The sequence below is a fragment of the Tupaia chinensis genome, unplaced genomic scaffold, assembly GCF_000334495.1.
Source record: "Tupaia chinensis unplaced genomic scaffold, TupChi_1.0 Scaffold000671_2, whole genome shotgun sequence".
NCBI classification, from domain to species: Eukaryota; Metazoa; Chordata; class Mammalia; order Scandentia; family Tupaiidae; genus Tupaia; species Tupaia belangeri.
In genome coordinates this window covers 2,306,388-2,311,352 of record NW_006160194.1, presented here as the reverse complement: position 1 = coordinate 2,311,352, position 4,965 = coordinate 2,306,388, and the positions used below count along the sequence as shown (strand labels likewise).

At 65.2% G+C, this 4,965-nt stretch overlaps 1 long non-coding RNA gene across 1 annotated transcript; it reads right to left on the bottom strand.

Annotated features, from left to right (window-relative positions):
• Positions 1-224: 224 nt before the first annotated feature.
• On the bottom strand, positions 225-4,901 carry LOC114009959 (uncharacterized). The gene is made up of 3 exons (XR_003551356.1): positions 3,256-4,901; positions 2,605-2,700; positions 225-524 (listed from the first exon to the last, which is right to left on the bottom strand). It is a non-coding gene; the product is annotated as an uncharacterized LOC114009959 (long non-coding RNA).
• Positions 4,902-4,965: the final 64 nt, after the last annotated feature.

Below are 4,965 nucleotides of genomic sequence, written 5' to 3'. Positions count from 1 at the left end.
GGCACCCGGGAGCCCCTGGCTAGTGTGGCTGGCACCTCCCAGCCACCTGGACAGCTGCTCAGCTCAGCCTCTTCAGGCTGCTTGGTTTCGGTTTTGGTTTTGGTGAGAGATTTTGCCATAGGGTGCGTGCGCTTGCTGGAGAGAGAGAAACACCACCCCCCATGGCCTCTTGGGAGTGCAGCGCACACACACACTCACCTAGCCTGGGTGTTAAGCCGCCGGGTCCAGGCCTTGAACCACGGTCGACTATGTGGGAGTCCAGCGACGTAACCATTATGCCATCTGCTGGTTCCTCAGGCTGCTTGAGGCTGGGCTGGTGCTGGCCTTGGGTAGGGGTGGCCCTCAGGACCAGGCACTGCAGCGCTGGGGGTGGAGCGGGAGGGAGCAGAGGGGTCCTGTGCTGGCTGGGGCTTGGCTGGGTAGCCCGGGTACCGTCTGCTGAGCTGGGGCTCGATGGACTCAGTCTTGGACTCATTCTTACGACCGACCTGTCGAGCAGGCCACCAGCTCCTGGTCCAGGGGGTCTGGGCAGCAAGGGTGGAAACTGTGAGGGCCACAGGTCAGGACCATGGCATAGCTCCGTCTCCACCCGCAAGGGCCCTGGACAGCGCCCCAGGACGACTTGTGACAAAAGCAGTTCCCAGCTCTGCCCTCTGCTAGCTGAGACAGAGATCAGGGCAGAACCCACCAGAGATGTTCCTTTCATTTGGTGTCTCAGAGCCACATGTGACCAAGGGCCACATCGCCCCTTCTCGGGACAGCAACTATCACTGCACTGCCCCTGCTGTACACAGGACACTGGACAACTGGTGTAGCCGGGCCTGGGCCGACCTCCGCTCCACCCAGCACCCGGCCTCCCCCATGCACAGGATCTCAGGCATCAGTCCCCACGGGGCCAGTGAGCCGGCAGGAACACGGCTTTACAGACAGCCTGGCCTGCCCTTGGAAGAGCATGGCTTTGTCAGCAGGTAACTAGGAAAGGGCACTCCTGGTCACAAGAAAGGCACAGCCTGGCAGCTGCAGGCACAGCAGGACCAAGCCAGTGGGTGCCTCGCTCCCGTGCCTCCTTCCCAAGCCTCCCACGGGGGTCCCAGGGGTGGCACAGGCAGGACAGCCTCCCCAGCTCCCAGTAACACCTGGGCCGTCAGGGTCCCTCACCAGGCACCCTGCCCGGGGTCGGCAGCACCAGAAACCTTCCATGGGGACTGGCCCTGTGGAAGGACACAGCCTCCTGCCCTGACCAGTCCTGATCTGGGCCAGGGTGCAGGAAGGGCGCACTGCCGGGCTGGGCCCTGGGAGCTGGCTGGGGCTGGGTGACAGCACAACCACACATCTGACTTCTCATAGGACAAACCGGCAGGAGGCACAGGGCAGGGCCCCCGCCGGAGCGAGTGCTGCTGCTGTAGAGGGCCAGTTTCAGGCCATGCCCAGCGAGCGCCTCCTTCCTGGGCCCTGCGGTGTGCTGCCTGCCCCCAAAGGGGCTTGGCAGGAGCAGTCTGCAGGGGACTGGCCTCCCCTGCCTGCTGCTGGGCATCCCTGGGAGCTGATGGCAGAAAGCAGGGGCAGGGCTGGTACCGCCATAGCTGCCTGGCCCGTCCCTCGGCCCTCTCCTTCATTGTGGGGTTCCAGAGCAAGGGCCGGAGAAGGGCGCAGCCCACGAGATGCCAGTGCCTGCTGGAGCCCTCCTGCAGCGGGGAGCCGCCCAGCTCCCACAGGACTACAGACCTGCCCGTGCCCCCTCAGCTGGGTCTCTGCCCCACGTAGTGTCCATGCCCTCGTGGAGGCTGCCCATGGCCCCCGCAGTGTCCGCACCAGCTGGTGCCCTGCACTCACTTGCACAGAGCCAGGTCCCAGCTGCCCCTGGCCGAGGGACCCCCCTCCCCAGAGGTCATGTCCCAGGGTACCACACCACCTGGCTGACCCTGACCGGCCACTGCCCCAGCTGTGCTCAGATGCCCTCCCTTCCTGCCACAGGGAGCACAGCCCTGGCCACGGCCACGCTGGTGACACCACTTCGAGAACAGTCCCAGCCGGCCTGCAGCACAGGGGTTAAGTGCTGTGCACAGGAAGCCAGAGCTCATATGGCCAACTGTTTCAAATCCTGGCCCTGGCAGCTTGAAACACACCGGGCACGAATGCACCACTGGGGTGCCCCCCTCTGGTGAGCACATGTGTTGTCGGCAGAACATGAGACAGGATAGCGGGTCCCGCATGGACACCGTGCGTGCCACTCCCACTCCCTGTGCAGTGAGTCGGGGAGGCACGTGCTCGGGTAGGGCCCAGGCCAAGCAGGAAGCCAAGGCAGCTGCTCGGCCACCTCCGTCCTCCAGCCGCGGACACGGTGGGCAAGAGAGCCACCCCCAGGAGCCGGCTGCAGGAAGACGGCACGCCTCGGTGCCTCCCCAAACGCAGAGGGCAGGAAGCTCAGAGAAGTGGGGTGACCCTGCAGGAGCCTCCTGTGGAACCCCACCCCTCCACACTCCAGTCAAGGCCTTGCCTGCTGCTTCCTGCAGCTCCTCCCCCAGCTCTGGGGCCCTCCGAGCCTCAACTCCCAGTGGCCCTGCTGTGCAGGTGGCACGAGGCCCCTCCCTGGCAGCCACTCACCTTGGTCTGGATCCGCACTGCAGTGGTGCAGAGGGAAGCTGCTGGTGGGGGCAGCTCCTCCAGTGGTCCTCACGGTGGCCCTGGTCTCCGGAGGGTCTGAGAAGACGAGCCCATCAGCTGGACAGGGTCTCCATTCCCTTCCCAGATGCCTCCTCATTCCCTCTCCTCCGCGTCCTCAGTGATGTGCCAGCACAGCATGGCCAGGGGCCGGACTGCACAGAGGTCTCCCTGATGCCTCTCCTTGGGAGATCTCTGCGTCCTGAGCCTGCAGGTCCTCTGGGACGGGCAGCACCCACAGTGAGGGTGTCTGGTGTCCTTGCTGCTGTGGCCTGGCTGCTCCCTGCCTTGATCTGCTCCGGGCTTCAGGGCGTCCTCCTGGGGCCTTGACACGTGTGTGAGCCCCTCCTATGGCCAGGTGCCCACACCCCTACCTGACCTACCTCACCTGTATGCTAGTTGCCCCACCCTCCGCCCTGCCCACAGGACACTCTGCCCCCCTTTCCCCTTGGCTGCCACAAACACTTCTCTTATGGGGTGGGTGCCGGACAAGGGGCACCCAGCCACCCCCCCCCAGCTCATCCCAGCAAGGGCCCAGGGGTGCCCTCAGCGTGAAAACAGCTCTCAGGAGCCCCTCTGCTCATGCTGCGTTACCAGCCAAGTGACGTCTGCCGAGAACAAGGAGTGGGACCCACTCCAGAGGCATCGCGAGGTGGCCATGGTACTTGTGTTCTGGAGAAGACAGGCTGGGGGCGCAGCCTGGCACGCCCCAGTGCTTCAGAGCAGGCCAGCCTCATTTCGCTCTAGCCCAAAGGTATGCCTGGCCTGGCACGTGCCCAGCCCTGCTGGGTCCCAGTGTCCAGGCCTCCACATGGCCCTGAGACTTGCACTGTGGGCTGGATGTCCCGGGACGTCAGCACTGCCGCTCCTCGCCCCTGCCTGGCCAGCAGGCTGTCCTCTTGCTTCTCTCCAGGAGCAGCACGTATGAAGGGCGTGTTGCCCACCTAGGTCCAGGCCTTGGCCTGCAGGTCCCCAGGGTCCTGTGGAGTGTTCCCTGGGCAGAGTCCAGAAGGGCCTCAGACACACCCACAGCCACCACATGCAGCCCGGACTCCTTCCCAGCCACCTGGACACCTGCTCCGTGGAGGGCACCTGCCCACACCAACCTCACTGCCGTCCCCAGAGCCCTGGGCCAGCAGGTTGCAGCCCTCACCCACGACCCTGCAAGCCGCCGAGGAGTGAGAGCTTCTTTTCCGATGGCAGCTGCAAGTGTGTCCTTAGCAAACGGCCGCCTGCAAAGCACTGTCTGCGATCTTGGGCCTCAAGCTGCAGCCCAGGACCCTGGGAGCCACCAACGGCCGGGAGCCACCAACGGCCCGGAGCACCAGGGGCCTCTCTACTCAGGGTTTGTTTTCTAGAACCCCATGGCTGAGGTACAAGGCCCTGACCACTGCCCAGGCCCGTCAGTCCCTTCTGCCCTCCCCAGCACTCATCCCGAGGTGGGTGGTGCTGCATCCAGGGAAGGAGGGAGGCCCTGAACAGGGCTCAGGGAGGAGAGGCAGGGTCTGGACAAGAGATGGGGTCTCTATGGAGGTAAGCCTGATGCACCACGTGCGCCAAAGGGCAAAGGCAGGGCTGCCAGGGGAGAGGTCCCACTGAAGCCCCACCACGGGTGCATAGGCTTCTCTTCTCCGCTCATGCCCAAGGAAACGTCCAGCTTTGGCCAGTCCTCAGCCGCATCCTGCACGGGCACTTCCTCGGATGTGAACTTGAAGATGTTCTCAAGGCTGAAAACGGCTGGAAAGGAAACTGACCAGGGAGATAGGTACACCCCTTACCCGGCTCTGCAGAGCGGCGGTGCTCACAGCCTGGGCTGTCACTGCATGGCCATGCCAAACCATGCAGCCAGGGGGCCTGGGAGAGCCGGCTCGGCTTGCACTCCACCAGGGACACACGGAGGGCACAGCCACCTAATGGCGTCTGCACTGTCCCCATCCCCGGAGGGGAGGCCCAGTGCACTGTGGGAAGCGGCAACCCACGCTAGGAAAGGCCTGGCCGGGGAGGAGACTAAGGCCCAAGTGCCCCCGGGGTGCAGCAGTTCCTGCCACCGCTCTCTGGCACAAGGAGGCTGATGTGCTGAGAGCCTCTGCAGGAGTTCAGGAACTGGGGCAACTGCCCTGACGTGCCAGAGGGGCCGGAGAGCCCTCGAACTGCCCCCAAGCGCTGCTGCAAGCTGCCCCCGGCCCCTGCCCGCACAGCATCCGGGGCCGGGAAGCACAGCCCCGGCGGGAAGCCGCTCAGGAGACGTGCGCGCCCTGTCAGGGCTCGCGGAACTGCCCGGGCCCTGCGCTGGCGGGATGCGGC